The 21,334-nt window shown below is 45.5% G+C and overlaps 1 pseudogene; it reads right to left on the reverse strand.

Annotated features, from left to right (window-relative positions):
• Positions 1-9,844, reverse strand: part of LOC132506257 (ectonucleotide pyrophosphatase/phosphodiesterase family member 7-like) — a 39,757-nt pseudogene extending 29,913 nt beyond the window's left edge.
• Between the last annotated feature and the right edge of the window lie 11,490 nt (positions 9,845-21,334).

A 21,334-nucleotide genomic window follows, 5' to 3' on the forward strand; every position in this document is an offset into this window, starting at 1 on the left:
GGCCCAGAGAGCCCCTTTTATCATACTTTGTGTCAGGCCTACCCCTGGAATCTGAAGAGGTCTTTGGGTGCTGGCAGCACCAATTTTTATCCATTATTTTTTCTGTTACGGATGATGCTTTTCCAGTGGACTGGAGTCAGACAGAGGTCGGCTTGAGCCCAGCTCATGAAGATAAGTGCTGGTGCTTTTGCTGGTTCTAGGGTGGCATCTATGTCATTAATACAACATATTCAGGGTGTCTACCCGCTGCCTGGGAGCTCTGAAGATGTGCAACATTTAAAGGTATTTGGAATACCTTTCGACTACTTAATTAGAAGGAAGGACACCAGAGGGCTGTAGGCCTGCTAGAGGCAAGGATTGAGGACCAGTGTCTGGAACCGTCCAGGGCTGAGTTCAAATCCTGCTTCTGCCCCTCAGCTGCTGTGGGACCTCAGGAGAGATCTGTACATTCATGGACCTTGGATATCTCAGTTGTTCTGACTTCTTATCACTGTTACGAGAATCGAAGGATATGATGATTGTGGTACTTGCTGAGCATTTTTGTAAGCCAGGTAGTGGTTCAACCACTCAAGACGGGGGTTTTCAGGACTTCCCTGATGGTGCAGTGGTTAAGAATCTGCCTGCCAATGCAGGAGACACAGGTTCAAGCCCTGGTCTGGGAAGATCCCACATGCTGCAGAGCAACTAAGCTTGTGCACCACAACTACTGAGTCTGTGCTCAAGAGCTCACGAGCCACAACTACTGAGCCCTCGTGCTACAACTACTGAAGCCCACGCTCCTAGAGCCCGTGCTCTGCAACAAGAGAAGCCACTGCAATGAGAAGCACGCTCATTGCAATGAAGAGTAACCCCTGCTTGCCTCAACTAGAGAAAGCCTGAGCGCAGCAACGAAGACCCAATGCAGCCAATAAATAAATAAATAAAATAAATTTATATATATATTAACAAAAGACGGGTTTTCAGCTGGGGGCCAATTTGTCTCCCAGGCAGCTTTAGGCAATGTCTGGGGACATTCTTGGTTGTCACCGTGGGAGGAGGGGGCACTCCTGGCACCTAGAGGATAGAGACCAGGGATGCTGTCCAACATGCCACAGTGCACAGGATGGCCCCCACCACAGAGAACCATCTGGTCCCAAATGTCAGTAGTGCTGAGGCTGCAAAACCCATTTTAAAGCAGTGACTCTCCACCAACTCAATAAATGGCAGGTCGGTTATAAATAAGGGGGACAGAGGAACATGTTTTTTCTATAAGGGGTGAATTAAAAAGAGTACCTTATGTATATAAATTTTGTTATTTATAGGCAATACATCCACATGGTCCAAGATCTAAAAGCTACACAGGATGTACAATCCAAAGTCTCCCTTCTACCTCGTCTTCTTCCTGGAGGAATCAGTGTTACCAATTTCTTCTTTTTAGAGGTCCTCTGTGCATCTATAAGCAATTGTATGCACATATATACACACATGTTATACACACACACATATGCATGCTACACATATTCTTTGCATCTTGCTTTTGTCACTTAATCCATCTTGGAGATAATTTCTTACTGGACACAAAAAGCTTCCTCAGTTTTTCTTTTAAAGGTGACAGAGTATGCCATTCTATGCATGTCCAGCATTTTACTTAACCACTCCCCTCTGGATGGATAGTCACGTTGTTTCTATTTTCTTTTGCTCTTACAAACACTAATGTAATGAATATCTTTGTATGTACATCATTTTCCACCAAGCAAGTATGTAATGGTAGGATAGAGTCCTACAAGTGGAATTGCCAAATAAGAAAGTTTTGTGCATTTGTAATTGTATGGGATGTTGTCAAATTACGCTCCACTGAAGCTGTACCCGTTTCCATTCCTTCTGGCAGTGAATGTAGGAGAGGTGTTGGGGGGATTTTGTAATTTAAAAAATTTGCTCTCACTGTTTGTATCTTCTCATCAGAAGCCTTCTGGGAATAAATAAAAGGTGAGTGTGCCTTACCTTACAATATTTTGTGCCCATTGTATTTTCAGCATTCAGGGACCCAGAGTCTGCCCATGGGAGATCTTTTAAGTGTTATGAAGTTAATGCCCCTGGAAAGTGGCGTTCGCTTTCTCCAGAAAAGGGCTCTTTAGTCCCTGCTTCCTGGTGCTAATAGTTCCCGAATGACTTGCCTCTCAAAGAGTTTACATGTAGGAAAATATCTCTCAGCAATCTCTCTCTGAGTGGTTGCTCAGCTTTATTTTTTGAGTTTCTGATTCAAACGCACCTTTGAGAGTCAGGTGGAAGTGATGAAAATCTCTTCCAGCCAGAAGGCACCGGCAGTTTGCCCATCATGTCAGAGGTTCCTAGAGCTGCCCTCGGACCCCAGTGAGTGGCTCTCTGGGTGGGGGTGAGGTTCATGCTACCAGCACCCCTCCTTGCCCTGCGAGAGGGGTCTGCGGATTCCCAGCTCAGAACTGGGCAGAACCAGTTTTGTGTGGTCAGGGACACCCTTGTTCCTAGACTGGCTTCTCCTTTCCCACTTTCTGACCGAGTGACTGGTCAGTTACTCAGCTTTGCTGAGTCATCATTTTCTCACCTGTGGACGGGGACAGTGCTTGCTTTGCAGTATCGTACTGGTGATAATGGAGGCAAAGCACCTGGCACAGAGCCCTGCATCAGGCTCACATTTGAGAAATGGAAGCTAATGTTAGTCTTATTGTAGTGGAATCCTTTGCATCCTGACTGCCTCCTTTTCTTATTTTTTTTCCTTTTCTTCCCCCATCCTCAAAGATTTTTATTTAATTGTTATGTGGTAGGGCCAAGTATTTTTATTTTTTAAAAAATTAATTTTTTGGCTGCGTTGGGTCTTTTTTGCTGTGCACAGGCTTTCTCTAGTTGCAACGAGCCATGGCTACCCTTCCTTGCAGTGCGTGGTCTTCTCATTGTGGTGGCTTCTCTTGTTGCAGAGCATGGGGTCCAGGTGCGCAGGCTCAGCGGTTGTGGCTTGAGGGCTCTAGAGCACGGGCTCAGTAGTTGTGGCACACGGACTTAGTTGCTCTGAGGTATACTGGATCTTCCCGGACCAGGGCTCGAACCCGTGTCCCCTGCATTGGCAGGTGGATTCTTAATCACTGCACCACCAGGGAAGTCCCTATTCTCAAATTTTTATTGGAGTGTAGTTGATTTGCAATGTTGTGTTAGTTTCAGCTGTACAGCAAAGTGAATCAATTATACATATACATATATCCACTCTTTTTTTTTGCGGTACGCAGGCCTCTCCCTGTTGTGGCCTCTCCCTTTGCGGAGCACAGGCTCCAGATGCGCAGGCTCAGCGGCCATGGCTCACGGACCCAGCCGCTCCGCGGCACGTGGGATCTTCCTGGACCGGGGCACGAACCCGTGTCCCCTGCATTGGCAGGCGGACTCTCAACCACTGCGCCACCAGGAAAGCCCTTTTTTTTTTTTTAAGATTCTTTTCCCATACAGGCCATTACAGAGTATTGAGTAGAGTTCACTGTGCTATACAGCAGGTTCTTATTAGTTATCTGTCTTATGTATAGTAATGTGTAAATGTCTTTCTGTCTCTCTTTTAGATTGGAATCTCTTTATTTGCTTAGTGGCAACTGAGATTCTGGAACAATCACGTTCCTTTCTGTCACAAAGACCTTGTACATGCTGTTCCCTCTGCCTGGAATGCTTTTCCTTCCTCTGGACTCCTGAGGTCTCTTTCACTCGCAGCTCAACTGCCCCTTCCTCAGAGAACCCTTCCCTGCCTCTCTGAGTTCAAGTCAATTTGCCCTTGCTGTCTTCTCCTGGAGAAGCTCTTCTCTTTCTTCTTGGTGCCTCTCTGACTTGTAATGACATCTGTTGGTGTGTTTACTTGTCTAATGTCTGTCTGTCTCCCCCGTTGGATAACATGCTTCAGGTGAGCTGGAGGGACCAGCTTAGGCAAAGGCCCTGAGGCCGGTGGGAGCTGGTTGGAGGCCCAGGCAGGGGACCTTTGTGATCTGGAGGGAAGCTTGTGAGGGGAAGAGAGATGAGAGAGGTCAGGAGAGAGCAGGTCGGGGGCCAGGCCATGGGGACCTTCTGGATCACTGAAAGACAAAATTTGAATTCTCTCCAAAGATCATAGGTGTCCCTCCAATGCACCAGTATTAAGCAGGGGAGTAACCTGATCTAACTGATTACTTTAAACTTTAATGTTTTATTATTTTTATAAAATTCTTTTAATGATTTACTTTTTAAAAAGATCACTGGCCACGATGTGAAAGGCGGGGTGGAGGGTAGGCTGGGCCCGGGCTTTGGGGAGATCCCTTAGGAGGCTGCAGCCGTGGTCCCCATTCTGCCTGCAGGCCATGGGTTCTAGAAATAGCCCTGTGCATCCCTTAGTATTCTAAGCTAGTGCTTCCTCCAGGGGGTGACCCCAAGTGGCATTGGCCGCCTCGATCTCCCCAGAGATGACTGAGAATCAGCTCTGTTTCAGGGAACTACGGATGCGGGGTTTCCGCCCACATCATGGCCTGGCTGTAGGGCGGAGCTTACCTGAGGTGGTGGTGAAGTGAGACGGGGAGGTCATTGTCATGAAAGGCGGTGTGAGGTACTTGGCCTTCACGCCCTCCCGGCCAGGTGGTCCATGTTGGGGGTGTCCACGTCCTGGTCGTAGTCCTAGCGGAACCCATGAAAGGAGATCAGCAGCAGCTTGTGGAAGCTCTTCCTCCTGGGATGGGGTGGCAGCCGGGCCAGCCCAACAGGACGGGCAGCAGCAATGCTAAGGCCCTGGGCCCCGTCATGTCCCCAGTGCCTCACACGCTCACATCGCTGAGTTCACGGCCTGCTCCCACTTTCTCCCTTTTTTTTATCTGCAGTTGATCAAAGTCCACATTGATAATTCTGCTCCAGCTCTGCTGTGGATTAGAACACCTGGAGCGTAACGAGTTGGCACGTTCGACGTGATGGAAAAGTTCTGGAGGTGGATGGTGGTGGCGGCTGCACAGCACTGTGAATGCACTTAATGCCGCTGCACTGTGCACTTTAAAAAGGTAGAAAATGCTAAATATTATGTGTATTTTACCACGATAAAAAAAGACAAACAGTGTGAAATATTTTGGACTCTTAACACGAATTCCACTATTGTGAACATTTGGAGAACAAATTAGATTGGAGCTTTCCTTTACTCAATATAGCCTGTTTTTATAGGGAGAACAAATTACTGTTCATTATGACTATGGAAACAGCCACTGTGGATTGAGTGCCCAGAGGGCTGGGAACTGTATATACATCATCTATTCTATCCCATTTAATTTTTTTGAAACCCTAGAAAGATTATTAGTTGAAAATTCCCTATAAGAATTACAAAAAATCATTGTGGTCCAATAACAATAAAATTTACCATTTTTTATAGGTCAGAAACTTGGTTCTGTATAAAGAAAGGAAGAACATCAAAGAAGGAATAAGTAAAGGTAAATGTAAAATTAAAACTTTTGTTTTCCTTCTGTTTAGTTGATCTAACAGGTAATAGTTTGTTCACACTAGTAATAACAACAAGGTATTTAATTATGTATATATCATATGTATGTGTATATATGTAAGTAGAGAAATACTTAATGTAAATCTAACAAAATATGTATGAGATCTATATGAGGAAAACTAGAAAACTTTGTTGAATGAAATCAAAGAACTAAGTAAATGGAGAGATGTTTCATGTTCATGGATGGGTAGGCTTAGTATCATCAGAATGTCAGTTCTTCCCAACTTAATCTATAGATTCAATGCAGTCCCAATCAAAATTGCAACATTATTTCATGGCTATTAACAAACTGATTCTAAAGTTTATATGGGGAGGCAAAAGACCATTCTACCCTTGTTTGTATGAGTTCAACTTGCCATTTCTTTTTTCAGGTTCCACATATAACTGGTATCATGCAGTATTTGTCTTTCTCTGGTTTATTTCATTTAGCATAATGCCCTCCATGTTCATTTATGTTGTTGCAAGTGACAAGATTTCCTTCTTTTTTAAGGCTGAATCATATTTCAGTGGTCTGTGTGTGTGTGTGTGTGTGTGTGTGTGTATGTGTGTGTGAGAGAGAGAGAGAGAGAGAAAGAGAGAGTATCACATTTTCTTTATCTGTTCATCCATTGACAGGCCCTTAGGTTGTTTCCATACCTTAGCTGTTGTGAATAATGCTGCAATAAACATGGGAGTTCAGATCTCTCTTTGAGATTAAAAAAAAACATTTTAATCATTTGCAAGTGGACAAATTTAGTGACATTTAGTACATTCACAGTGCTGTGCAACCATTACCACTATCTAGTTTAAGACTATTTTCATCACCCAAAAGGAAACTTCATACCCATTAACAGTCACTCCTCATTCCTCCCTCCCCCAGCCCCTAGCAACCACTTATCTCCTTTCTGTCTGTTTGGATTTACCTATTCTGGACATTTCATATAAATGGAATAACATAATATTTGGCCTTTTGTGTCTGGCTTCTTATAATGAGCACCATGTTTTCAAGGTTCATTCATGTTGTAGCATGTGTCAGCACTTCATTCCATTTCATGGCTGAATAGTATTTTTATATATCCATTCACCGGCTGATGGACATTTGGGTTGTTTCCACCTTTTGGCTATTGTGAATAATCTGGCTGTGAACATTTGTGTATGAGCTTTTGTTTCAATACTCTCTGCTTTCCACTTACGTTTTTCAACATATTTATGAGATGGTTTTTACTTTGTAGCTGAATAAACAGCTCAAAGAGGCTATAGAACCTCTCCAAGGCCGCACAGCAGAAGTGAGGCTGGGACTGTAATTTTAATACTTGGCTACACATTTGCTGCACACAGGGGTTTAAATTCCCCAAGGGAACAGGCTTAAGCATCCACCCATCCACCCCACATTTATTGAGCACATACTATGTGTCAGGTGCCAGAGGCACAGAAGTATAGATGTCAAGGTTGCCTGTGGGTGGCTCAGAGTCCAGGGGACAGGCAGACAAATAAGGGGGGTCCTGCCAGAGGTGTGAATGGGAGGTGACACAGGAGAACAGGGAGAGGGTCCTAACTTGGAGAAGCCAGGAGGAGGAGGGCTCCCTGGAGGAGGTGGTGCTAGAATTGAGTTTTGCAGGCTGGGAAGAATTAGCCTGTTGGAAGCATCTTCACTCAGCCGCTCATCCAGATATGACAGCAGTCTCCTAACAGATATGCCTGTGGCTGCTTTCTACAGGTACATGGATGACATTTACCTTTGCAGCTTTGGAGAGATCTGTGAATTGTATAAAGATGTCACCAGTGGGTTTTCTAGTTACAGGAGGTGACAGTCTGCCTAGGTTTTCAGGTGAAGTTTTCAGAAGGTTTTTATCTTGATGTGGGTGGACTGTGGGCTGGATATCAGACTCAGAGGAGATGACCCATTTCCCTCTTCCCGAAATTGCCTGATAATTCTGTTCCAAGTATTAGCTTAGGTTGAATTTTTGGGGTGAGGACGTGGTGTGTCAGGGGTGCTCCATTTTGTATTTGCATAACTTGGCCTCTCTTATTAATTAGCATGGTGTTTTGCTATAAAAGGGAATTTTGTAGAATTTTGTGATGAGTATGCAGCGAAGCAGTTGAGGGTATTTTGCAGCTTGCAGGCCTGGGCTCACATCTCTGCTCTGGGCTTACATTTTACACTTGGGGCAAATCTCATAACCTCTCTGTGCCTCTGTTTCTTTCTCTGTAAAAAGGAATAATAATATATTTCCTGAGGTTGTGAGGCTCCAATGAGATGATGCATGTTGACAGGAATGCTTACTGCTCATGGGATATCCACATGCACCCCCTCACTTCCCAGTCCCCTTGTAATCGTGGGCCATGTGTTTTGAGTGGAAACCACATCTATGACTTCCAGCCTGAAGCTTTCAAGGGCTGGTGCATAACCATCTCACCCTCTCATCCCCTGCCACAGTAAGTGTGGAAGTCTTGCATTGAGATGGTAGAGTCTCCATCATTCTGGGTCTCTGAGTGACCAAATAGAGCATAGTCCCCAGCTAACCCATGGTGGACATGGAATGTGAAAAGCCAGCCTCTGTTGCCAAGCCACTGAGATTTGGGGGTTAATTTGTTATTGTGGCATAACCTAGTCTATCCTGGCTAATGCAGCAGGTAAGCACTTACATGGGTCCTTAGTACTGGTAAGTGCTCAACAAATGTTAGTTACTTTCAGTACAATAATAAATTGCTACTGATAGTTTCTTTATCTGATCTAATGATGCCAATATGCTATTTTGTGCTTGGACAAATTGGACTTGGCACTCCTTCCGACACGTGGAAAAGACAGATGATTGAGGGCCAATAAAACATCATTATCTTTAGTTTGCATCCCTGGATACCCTTGGTGGCAAAGAACAACGTATGCTACTCTGGGGAAGCCAGGCCTGGAAGGGAGCTGTTGTTACCAGGATCAGGACTGTCCGAGGCCAGGCGTTCTTTGGTCAGGAGAGAACTCTGAGTCCCTGGTATGTAGATTCTCCAAGGGAATGTGAATACTGGTACTAAGTAGTTTGGCTCTTTGGGAATTGTATATTAATCACTTAGGCCCTTTTAGGGACAACACATATATATCTCAATATTCTGGAAAAACATAAAAACACATAAAACACATAAAAAACATCCAGCAGTCATGCAGCAATCCACCATGGCCACTGAAACTTCCCCAAAGTGCAACATTTTGTGTAATCAACAGAGCTTAGTGGAGGTGGCTGGCGAGAGAGAATTCTAATTGTAGTCACTATAATGCTTATGGTCACAGCATTGCAGTGTATCTTGGTTTCTCTTTGGTGAGCTCTGGTTTGGAAGGTATAAATCCATCATCTGTTTTAGCAAATATTTATTGAGCACTTTGGATGGGGTGGAAGATGAAATATGGAGGAGAGAGTAAGTCTCTTCCTGGCCATTATGTTTTCAAGCTGTCCTAGTACTCAGCAGTGGGTCATGCAGGCTTGAGGGTACCACAGTTCCAGAAGCATCTCCCACCCATGCCATTCTGGACTAGATTCTTCTTTGCCAGCCCAGTAGAGCCGTCTCTGACTCTTACTTTCTTTTGCATGGCAGTTATATCAGTTACTGGGAATTGTTACAGAAGTGCAGTGCATTTTGTGAAACTTACGGTTGATCAAGAGTCCCATTAAACTTTGTTAAGAACTCTACATGTTTATGACATAGTTACTAGAGTGGAGATGGAGAAATTTCCAAACACATTATAGGAATCATCCCAACAGAAGGTAATAGTCAGAACTCTTGGTTGCAAGTGACAGAAACCCACGTCTTACTAGTGTAGGTAAGAAAAGGGACTATGCTTTAGTCTGGTTTGCCCTCAAAGACCTGAGGGACTTCCCTGGTGGCACAGTGGTTAAGAATCCACCTGCCAATGCAGGGGACACAGGTTCGATGCCTGGTCTGGGAAGATCCCACATGCCATGGAGCAACTAAGCCCTTGCGCCACAACTACTGAGCCTGTACTCTAGAGCCCGCGAGCCACAACTACTGAAGCCTGCATGCCTAGAGCCCGTGCTCCGCAACAAGAGAAGCCACCGCAATGAGAAGCCCGCGCACTGCAACGAAGGGTAGTCCCTGCTCACCACAGCTAGAGAAAGCCCGCGTGCAGCAATGATGATCCAACACAGCCAAAAATAAATAAATAAAACAAATAAATTTATATATATTAAAAAAGCAGACCCTGAAACAAGGATGGGAGTGCAAGTGATTTATTTGAGAGGTTACTCCAGGGAGCACCCATAAGGGAGTGGGGAAGTGATTCAAGGAAGGGAAGAAGGCCAACATGGCGAGTTTTAGTCTGGGGTGCATGCAGTACTAGAATGGTGAGTACCAATGGGCTATGGGCATGGCATCTGCAAGAGGCCTTTTGAGGCATGATTTCCCATGTCACTGAAGTCATTCTGCAGAAAGACAGGGATGCAGCTGGGCTGTAGGAACCAGGGACTCACACATTACCAGATCTCTCTCTCCATCTCTGTGTCTGCCTTTGTCTGCATATCACCTCAATTTTCTCTCAGTGGGGACTGGCTTTCTCCATAAGGTGAGGAGTGTGGCCACAAATGCTCCTCTTTGTCTCACTCCAGAGTTCCTGTCATCACAGAGCATGTCTATATTTTCCCAGTTCCAGCTAGGAAAAACAAACCTGAGGGAAGAACTCTGATTGGCCTGTTTGGGTTAGATGCCCATCTCTGAACCAATCAACTGTGGACAGGGGGGCGGAGTCGTGTAAGAACATGGCAGCCCCCACCAGAGCCATGTGACTGGGGTAGGAAAAGGTGCAAGTCTCAACAGAAGGGAGGGGCCCGTAGGCTAAAAAAAAAAAAAGAGATGTCTGTGATGAAAGGAAAGGATTAGGAGATGCATCCTGTTAAACCTGTTACTGATTGGGGCTTTGAACATTTTTTTGAATATAAAGTTTCACTGTGGTTCTTTCAGCATGATTTAGCAGAAAGGTAAAATCCTAGCATGAGCTGAACATTTCCTATGGGCAGGCTGTTGCTGTGGATTCAAATACTTATTGATTGATCCAAAGATCAATTACAATGCTTCTCAAGGGATGTAAACTCTGATAGGGTCTGCTTATGATGGGGCTGATGTCAAGCAAGAGGAGAACTGGCATGTAGGACACTCTAATTTCTTTCTTCCATTGAGTACTGTCAAGTTTAGGTTCTGGCTGGCAGTGGATGCACCTGGAGGGATGGTTGCATATAAAGGATTGTGTGTGTGTTTATGTGTATGTTTGTTAGGTATTTTCCAAAGATGAGAGCAGCATCCCACAAATGCCCTTTTGCAGTGTGATTGCAAACTCTTCATTAAGAGGTGGAGTTTATTTCCCTCCTCTTGAACCTGGGCTGGGCTATGACTTGCTTGGACCAATAGAATGCGGCTGAAGTGAGGGTGTCTGATGTTTGGTCCTAGGCCTTTAGAGCCCTTGTAGCTTCTTATTTTTGCTCTCTTGGAAGCCAGCACCAAGTAAGCCCTGGATCTTCTGCTCAAGGGGCCATGTGGAGAAGGGCTCTGGAGGATGAGAGGGCACATGAAGAAAAACCAAGCTCCCAGCCACCAGCAGCACCATCTGCCAAGCATGTGTGTGAGGCCATGTTGACCTTCCAGCCCAGCTGAGCCTCCAGCTGCATGTAGACACACAAGTGAGCCCACGTGAGACCAGCAGAGGAAATGCCCAGCCATCGCACAGAATCATGAGAAATAACAAATTATTGTGGTTCAAAGCTACTAAGTTTTTTTTTTTTGCGGTATGCGGGCCTCTCGCTGTTGTGGCCTCTCCTGTTGCGGAGCACAGGCTCTGGACGCGCCGGCTCAGCGGCCACGGCTCACGGGCCCAGCTGCTCCGCGGCATGTGGGATCCTCCCAGACCGGGGCACGAACCCGTGTCCCCTGCATCGGCAGGCGGACTCTCAACCAATGCGCCACCATGGAAGCCAACTACTAAGTTTTGAGTGTAATAGAAATAGCCCACGAGGGTGTGAGCATGTGGGGTACACAATTCCCATCTGCTGAAGATCCATGAGTTCCTAGGATCCAACCCAGAGCCAACTTATGTCCTCAATGTCCTTCTTGTTTGAAACTTTTATGAAAATTTTCTTTAAAGACAATATTTTTAGAGCAGTTTTAGGTTCACAGCAAAATCAAAAGAAGGTACAGAGATTTCCCATATATCCTCTGCCCTGCACATGCACAGCCTCCCCCATTATCAACATCCTCACCAGAGTGGGACATTTGTTACAATTGATGGACCTAACGCTGGCACATCATAGTCACCCGAAGTCCATAGTTTTACAGCTCACTCTTAGTGTTGTACATTGTATGGGTTTGGAGAATTCCTATGAAATTTTCACAGATTTGGACCATCCTCAGGGAAATCCCAAAGCTCAGAAATTATTTTGCCTCCTGGAATCTTCCACATGTGGTTGAGCCTTAGCAATTCTTAAGAAGGATCTGAAATGAACGAAAAATTTAAAAAATGTATTCCTGTGGCTTCACTTTGGCAAGGTTCATGTTGAGTGTTCAGCTAAGTGCTCGTGTTAATAAGCCAGATAATGTTTTCCAAGACTGCTATGGCCTCAGGGTTGGCAGGATTAGAATGGCCTCCCGGCATCTCTGACATACCTATAAGGGTTGGATTCAGCTGGAATGGACCCAGGTCTCTTTGGGCTAATATGCTGTTTCCTTAAGGCAAATGCCACGTCACATCCCCTCCTAGAAATCTCCACAAATACAACCCCAGAAACATTGACAGAATATTGCTTTAACTGAAGATTTCAGGAGAACATAGAAGAGGTAATGTCACACATCACATGGTTAAACCTCCATCTTTTGTAAAGTTCCTCACTATATGGCCACGTCATTCTGTCCTTCCTCCCCATAATCTCTCCTCTCTGCTCTCTTTAGCCACAGCCCTTTCTCCAACCACACCGTGCCTTTCAAAACCTCTTCAACTTGCATGCTTCCTTTGGCAAAATCTTTAGCAAACCTGCATGTCTCTGGGGGACCTTAGTCCACTTGACACATGTGGACATCCAGCGACATCATCTTCACTGCTCCAGGCAGCCCTTCTGGTGCGGATTCCATGCCTGCTGGAGAGCTCATCCTATCTTCAGCTGAACTCTTGTCTTGTAACTTCAAATCTGTTCTCCTTGTTTGATATCTTGGGCCATGCTAAACAAATCGAATTCCTCTTTCTTACAATAGATATTTGGAATACAGCCATATTTCCTCTCTTCCCCTCTTTCAAACCTCCCTTCCTCCCTCCCTCATTCCCTTTTCTTTCCAGAGCGGGGGTTGGCAGACCTTTTCTCTGATGAGCCAGATAGACCTTGTGTCCCTGACTGTCTCTGTCACAACTACTCAGCTCTGCCACTGTAGCATGATAAGCAGCCATAGACAATATGTAAACAAATGGACATGGCTGAGTTCCAATAAAACTTTATTTGCAAAAACACACTGCAGGTCTCGTTTTTCCTGACCCCTTGCACTGGCATATTCTCTCTAGACTGAATATCTCTATCTCTTTTGACCATTGCTTATTTGTGTGGCTTTGATTTTCTTCTCCATTGTGGCAACCATTTTCTGAATGCCTGTTAGTTTGTCTATCTCCCTTAAATGTGGCCCTGAGAACAAGATGCATACTCTGCAAATGTGATGATGTAACACTTTCTCCTGCTGCATTTTGAGCAGGAGAAAGAGAGCAGGAGTGACTATCACTATCACACTTGGAAACTCCAACTTCGTGAAAATTTGGTGGGACATCTCTGTGAAGGATGTAAACCTATTCATCCACAGGCTGGCAGGAAAGAAACCAGAAGCATGATCTGTCGAGCGTGAATTTAATATTTGATGTACAGAGATCTCTGGCTTTCTGATTGAGATTAGAAGGGGAGGTCTTGTCCACAGAAAATAATTTCTATCCCCAGGTGAGGAAGCAGCAGATAATCGTGTGAGCAGAACTTCCTGAGAACAAAGATGAGGGGAAACAGTGGTGTTAGAAGAGTGAAAAGGTCAATAATTAAGGCTACGACTGTGCTGGGAGAGGAGAAAGAAGAAATTAGACTGCCAGGTGTGAATAACAAGAAATCTGATTTAATTAGCAGTGCAGGACAGACACTGAAGGCTTCTTTATTCCTCTCATAATCAAAAGTTTTTGTTTAGACTGGGTGGGGGAGGAAAAGGCACATATGTTGAGAATCCTGTTTCAGTAAGTATGGAAGGAGGATTTTGGAAAAGGTCTCAGAAGAAGGAGAGACACGTGGGAGCTCATTGGAAGTCCCCAGAGGCTGAGCCCCCTCTTGGCATGATGCAGGGTTGGGAGGGAGTGGGATGGCATTCAGTCAGGTCTTTACTTGTCCAACACAATCACCTCTTAAACGTTGGCTGTTCTCACAGCCTAGTCCAGACACTGTCCTCTGCTCTCTCTGGACTTGCTCCTAGGTTGGCCCTTCCATTTCCATAGCTTTAGCTGCTGCTCCTTGGCTGATGACCCTCAAAGGTCCATCTCTGTCTCCTTTGAATACCAGCTTACACATCCAGTGTTTTTCTTTCTTTTTTCCACTTGTCAGCAAAGTCAACATCTCATGCTTAACACGTCCAAAGCCAGCAAAGGCAAACTCTTTCTTTTCGTCCTCCTCCCTCTCTGTGCCCCAGCCATGCCTTCCCCATTCCTTAAATAGCGCACTGGCTACCCAGCTGTTCAAGGCAGTAAACCAGGCATTGTCCTCTTTTCCCCTCTTCCATCAGCAAGTCCTGTGATTCTGAACTTTATCTCAACTTGTCTGTTTTCTCTATCTTTGCTGCCAGGACAGGACATCATATCTCAGCCGGGCTACGGCAGTGGTCTCCTAACTGGTTTTCCTGCTTCTGCTCTCAACCCTTAGCAACCCATTTCCCGCCTGGAAGCTAAAGGGATCTTGAGGTCCCTGCTTTGGCTTCCCACTGCATAGAGAAAAAAAAAGCCAGACCTTGGATCTCCTTCAGGCTCCTGCCCACCTCTCCACCTCCTTCCTGCTTCCTCTTCTTTGCCTACTCTGCTTCAGTCACCCTGGCCTCCTTTTGGGTCTTTGGACTCAGCAATCTTTTTCCTACCCCAGAACCTGTTATTCTAGCCTGGAATGATTTTCCTCTGCTCCTCCCCAAACTAGCCTCTGCTCATCCTTTAAGTGTTAGCTTAAATGTCCACTCCATAGAGAGGTCTTTCCTGACCCCTTTTATGAAGAGGACTCTTTGTTATTCTCCACTTCAGCCTCTTGCTACTCTCATCATAGACTTTATTATTTTTTCTTTTTCTCCCCCAATAGCAATAAGCTCTTCAAGGGCCAAGGCACACCTACCTTGTTCATTGTTGTGTCACCAGCACCCAGCCCAGTGCCTGACACATTTCTGGATAAATAAGTCCAGAGTGAAGGGGTGAAAAAATGGAGAGTTACTTCTCTGAACTATAGATGATGAGATTAAACACCTTGTGTTTTCCTTAGTCAGAAATTATGTGCAATTAGGCATACAATAAATGATGATGATGACAACATCTGTGTCTTGCCTGATGTTCATCACCAATCGCTAAATTAGTCAGTTGTGCCTCTTTTGACAGTTCTGCTTTCAATATAATGATTTGTTTTTTTCTTTTTTTTTTTTTTTTTTGGGGTACACGGGCCTCTCACTGCTGTGGCCTCTGCTGTCGTGGAGCACAGGCTCCGGACGCGCAGGCTCAGCGGCCATGGCTCACAGGCCCAGCCGCTCCGCGGCATGTGGGATCCTCCCGGACCGGGGCACGAACCCGTGTCCCCTGCATCGGCAGGCGGACTCCCAACCACTGCGCCACCAGGGAAGCCCTGATTTGTTTCTTTTAACTTATGTCTGTTGGCTTTGTTTGGGCTCGTTAGCCTAACAAAGTGGCAGATTGTGTTGGTATTTGCTCTATTATTTACAATGTCATTAACTTTAAAAATGCCTTTGCTTTGGGTAAGAAGCCCTAGTTAGGACAGTGTATTAGTCAGGATGGTTTGGGTTATGCTGTTGTAACAACAATCCCCAAATCATAGTGGCTCAATACAGCAAGGTTTATTCTTGGTCATGTTATGTGTCTAGTGTATATCTGGGCATTTTGGGGGTAGTGTGTCCATTGTTAGTCACTCAGGAGTCCAGGCTTTTGAAAGTTCCATCTGCATGTGTCTCCTTGATAACCAGCACAGGGGAATCCTACAGTCTCTTAAGTGTTCTACCTGGAAATGACATGAGTTACCTCTGCTCATGTTTCATTGGACAAAATAGATCACATGGTCATGCCTAACTTCCATGTGCCTGGAAGGAGAGCCAAAATATTTGTGAACAGCCTCATTGGCTGCTCCCATCAGTTACACAGAAGAACTCACTTAAATACAGTTACTTATTTGTGATTCCTCCCAAGTTCTGAAGTGAATTCTAATCCGTTAGCCTTCAGAAGATATGTTCATTTCCAAGCTCTTATTGGGCACTGTTTTGTTTCAGAATGTCAGACTTAAGACTGTTCTTGGAGGACAGTATGGTGTAATGGTTAAAAGCAGGGCTCTGATGTTAGTTTGCTTGGGTTCAAGTGCAATTTCTACTGCTTGTTGGTTGTGTGATCTTTACCTTTTTATGCTTCATCAGTAAAATGGAGATAACAACAACAACAATAATATTATCATCTATCCCTATGGGGATATCCCAGTGATTGAAACATATGGGCTCAAAGTACTATTTATTATTATTATTGGTTTGGGGGGTTAGTTACTAAATTTTGTCAAAATTAGGAGTTCAGCAACTTTGAACGTTTGGTTGGGATTTATCAAAGGAACAGGTTTCTGAAGAGTAAGGATTAGGGAGAGGGGCAAAACTTAGTTGGTGTTTTAAAGATTGTGGATTTTATTTGTACAGACTTGGGGCTGAGTTCTATCTCAAGTGCCAGATAGTGAGGCAGCCTTTGCTAAATTCCATTGCTTTCCTGGGCTTCAGCCTCATCTATAACAAATGGAGTTAAGAGCATCCATTTTTCAGAGTGGAAATAAAGATGATTAAGTCAGAGGGAATGGAAATAACTTCCATCGATGATCAAAAGTGTTAGTTTACTTCCATATTAAATTTCTATTACTGGGTAACAAATTACCACAAACTTAGCTGCTTAAAATAGCACCTGTTTATTATCTCACTGTTTCCATGGGTCAAGAGTCTGGGCAGAGCTTAGCTGGGTCTCACAGGCTGTAATCAAGGTGTCAGTCAGGGCTGGGGTCTCATATGAGGCTTGGGGTATTCCTCCAAGCTTATTCAGTTTGTTGGCCAAATTCAGTTTCTGTGGTTGTGGGGCTGAGGCTCTCAACTCCTAGAGGTTGCCCCTCTCCACAGGCAGCTCACAGCATCACCCTCTGTTTCTCCTTGGAGGCCAAGGGGTGAATCTCTCTGAAACTTCACTTTCTTTAAAGGACTCCCCTGATTAGGTCAGGCCCACCCCAGGTGATCTGTCTTTTAACTCCTGGTAGACTGATTAGGGACTTTAATTACATCAGAAAATCCCTTCCCCTTTGCCACGTAACCTAATCACAGATTCTGACCACACTCAAGGAGAGATTATGCAGGACATGGACAACAGAGGGTGGGAATCTTGGGGGCCATCTTAGGATTCTGCCTACTGAAACTTCCTTCCTTCCAGATGAGCAGATGTTGGTGGGGGAGGAGGGGTTTTCACAGATGAGCACGTCCCAGAGGCTGAGAGAGCCTGGTGTTGGCCTAGGATGGAGGAGGCTGAGAGGTAAGTGTGAAAAACTTTGTCCAATTTGTGCTTTGTTGGGGCCGTGCTTTCCTAACCAGCCACAACCAAGGTAAGACCCGGTTGTTTAGATTCCTTTTCTCTCTTCCTCCCGAGGCAGTGTCTGCAGTCCCCTAGCCCTCCCCCTCCCAACCTAAGACCCACGAGCCATGAGCTGGAATCATGAGGTGCCATGATCAGAGATGCAGGTGAGCAACAGGTGGGACCACAGGAACAGAGCAACACCCTTGATGCTTCTTCCCAATGGTTCCGCAGACTGCCAGCAAAGGAAAACAAGTCTCGGATGAAATAAAATCCAGAGAGAAGACGAATTTTAAGTGGTGATTTTTTTTGGAATCTACCAGATGTCAGAGGCTCTTTGAAACAACACAAATGCTGTCTCAGTTCCGCGGAAGGAGGCCCAGAGAAGCGGTGTGAGTTTCTGAGAACCAAATTACCAACCACCTGTGCAGAAAAACAGTCTCTTCGTGCTCACGGGGCCGTAGGGTACACTTGATAACAAGTGATATAGTAGTCAAGGTCGGCTAGACATAAAAAGCCACTAACCCTGAGGTCTCTAGGTTCTTCTCAGCCAAAGCTTGAGTGTAACGAGGTCATTGCCAGGGAGCAAGCTGAAAGGGTCACTTCGAGACCGCTTTGGGCTGGCCTGTGACAGATGCCCACAGCTCTCCTAATGGAACTGCAGGGAAGGAAATACCTGGTGACGTCTTGATCAGCCCCAGAGCCCGCTTCCCTCACTCTGCAAATGCAGCTCCTTCTGGGCTTTGAAACACACTCAGTACTTGTCAATAGCTGCCCCACGGAAGGGACGAAAATTACTTGCTTGTACATCACTGCCAGGCAGGATGGGGAAGGACCCTCCTCTCTCAACAAAAAGGGTGGCATGATAGAGTAAGGTGGAAGGTCAGTTTGGATTATGAAGTATTCTTAGAATTGATGCAGCTCCAAAGGAGGAGGGAGGGCCCCAGCCGGCCTGGGTTGGGAATGACATTGATAAATCCGGTGTCACCCATGGGATACAGATTAGAAGAAGCCTTTGTTCTCACCCGATGCTAAATGGGCTGCCTGTGTGATGAACTAATATTCAGAGTGGGGAAACAATTGCAAAAGCCCACGTATCATCGAGCTTGTTGATAAATGTTAATGAGACAGGAGCAAGTACTGAGATGGGGCAGTATTGATTAAGAAAAGAAATAAAAAGTGCTGAGCAGTTCCTGACATTTTGTTTAAAGTGTCCCTTGCCACAGCATACAATCCTTGTAAACCTTTGCTGTGATACATGTTATTGTCTCCCCCTCTTCTTCCCTGCTCTCTGCCTTCCATTCATTCTGTTGCTCATTCATTCATTCATTTAACAAATATCTGAGTTCCTACATACATATCCACATATACACATAGTGCTACATACTAGAGTTAAAATAGTGGACAAACTCCCTCTGGGAGTTTATGGACAGTGGTAGGAGAGATACTCTAAAAGGCAACTTCACGGCATGGCATATAGCTTGGGAAAAGACAAGGACCCCTTAATGGGGGACTTGGGGTGAGAAGGCGTCCCAGGGGAAGTGATGGCTGGGCTGAGACTGAGATGGGGGCCTGGAGGAGGAATGCTGAAAAGCATCCCTGCAAAGGGTCAGGGGACAGCTTCCCAAGGTTTTGGTGGGCATCTGGGATGGGCAGGGAGAAGGGTAAGAAATGAGGCAGAGGGAAGTGTGGTTAGTGGTGTACACAGTGGGTTAAATTGTGTCCCCTGAAAAGATATGTCCGAGTCCTAACACCCGGTACCCCTGAATGTGGCCTTATTTGGAAATGGGGTCTTTGCAGATGCAATCAAGTTAAGGTGAGATCATACTGGATTGGGAGCAGGGAGTTCTAATCCAATGACTAGAGTCTTCACAAGACAAAGAAGAGGGAGATGTAGATCTAGAGACACAAAGATACAGGGAGAAGGGAATGTGCGATAAAGGCGGAGACTGGAGTGATGCAGCTACAAGCCAAGGATGTCAAGGCTCGCCAGGAGCCACCAGCAGCTGGAAGAGGGAGGAAGGAGTCTTTCCTAGAGTCTTCAGAGGGAGCACAGCCCTGTTGGCACCTTGATTTTGGACTTCTGCATCCAGAACTGTGATAGAATTAATTTCTGTTGTCTTAAGCCAACTTGTTTTCTATAGCAGCCATGGGAAACCAACAGAGGGGTGGAACGTGTGTGGGGAACATACCTGTTCCTCGAGTTTCTACAAGGAGGAAAGCCGTGTAAACACCAGAAATGTGATATTGGGAGTTGCCGACTCCATTGCCCACAGGGCTGGATGGGGCTGGGGGCAAACAGAGGCCCCACCAGGAGGTACAGCCACCCCTCTGCTTCAGTTGACTGTGCCGTATGGTATGATTTTTTAGTAGAAGTTAGAAATCAGATTTTTAAAAATACGTGGAAATCCTCATTTAAAAATATTGGCAGCTAGTTAACAAAAATGTAAAAACTGTGCAGGCAAAACCAAACAGGTGTGCAGCTCTGATTTGGACTGTGGTCTAACCATCTGAGACCTCATGAGAGAAGTTTAAAAGTAAGTGAAATTATCTATGTAAGTTGCCAAACACAATTCTGTTTGTTTCGGGACAGTATAAAATTGACCAATTTCCCATTAATATGGAAAAAAACATATACTGGAGAAGAGCTGGGTGCTATCTCCAGGGAGACCTGAAATGAGCCTCACAGAGACAGCAGAGGTCTATTATCCCCCCACCCCCAAACTTTCTGAGTCAGCGTCCCTCCATATGAAGAGAATTTCAGGCCCTATTCTGAGGACAGTGGGACTTCAGACTTTAATGTGTACATACAAATCGCATAAGGATCTTACTAAAATGCAGATTCCAATTCAGTGGGTCTGCGGGGGCGGGGGAGGGGGCTGAGGTTCTGCATTTCTGACGAGATCCTGAGTAGGTGCTGATGACGATGCTGCTGGCCAGAGGACCTCGCTTTGAGCAATAAAGTTTTCAAGGCACTGTGCACATCAGAGGAGAAATTCCTCAGCTCTGGCATGCATTGAATGTAGCCTGTCTGCCTACTGTCTGGAGACAGATGGGGGGATAAGCAGAAAAGGTGGGAACTACCTTCACTTTCAGATGCAGGGGGTAGGGAGAGTCGCTCAAGGTGACAGAAAGGTTTGGGAGAGGTTCTTCTTGCTGCCTTTGGCTCAGGAGATGGAGCGGGAAAAGAGTGAGTCTGATAGAGAGGAAGCAAAGGCATCTGGGGAACCAGCTGCCCTCGCTGGACCAAATTTTGAGTTCATCCTGGTGGAACACTGCTCTCTCTCTTTCTCACCCAGGCCTGTGGCGTCTGGCCTCTCTTCTCGTGCAAACATTTTTCTTTGCATTCCTGGAAAAATTGGACCCACAGACTGAATCCACCTTGGGGCAGTTTAACTTGCGTGACCAGCACTTACTCAGCAGATAATCACCAGCCTCATTAACCTTGGCTCATTCTCAAGAGGGTTTTTTTTTTTTTTATCGGGGGGAGAGTTGGTGGTAGTTGTGGTGGTGGTGGAACTTATGAATTATTCTTTGATAATTTCTGGAGTATGTCGGGAGCAGGGTCATTAATTTTGTTGAGTCAACACAGCTGGGGTTCCAAGACCTGTTTGTTGGTGTTGTTGATGTGTGCATGTATGTGTATCATGTGAGGTCATATGTACACATTTGTTTTAAAAGCTGACTAGTGACCTCTCCCTGGAGGCGTCTCTTACCCACCTAGTGTTGCCAGGAGATATGAAAACTAATGCCTTGGGTTCTATTAGCACTGTGTTTCTCAAAACAGGGTCCTTTGTCCACCTGCATCAAATCACCTGGAGAGTGTGCTAAGGTGCAGATTCCTGGGCACCACGAGGGACCTGCTATATTAGAATCTCTGGTGCTGGAACCCAGGAATCTGCATTTTTCCAACCCTCCCTGGTGACTCTGATGTACAGAATCTGGAGAATCACTGCTATAGGTGAGACTCACAGGGTTCTTTCTGCATGTCTGCTGGGCCATCCCACCTACCTTTGGGTGGTTGTCTT

The sequence above is a fragment of the Lagenorhynchus albirostris genome, chromosome 15 (genome assembly GCF_949774975.1).
Source record: "Lagenorhynchus albirostris chromosome 15, mLagAlb1.1, whole genome shotgun sequence".
In the NCBI taxonomy this organism is placed as follows: domain Eukaryota; kingdom Metazoa; phylum Chordata; class Mammalia; order Artiodactyla; family Delphinidae; genus Lagenorhynchus; species Lagenorhynchus albirostris.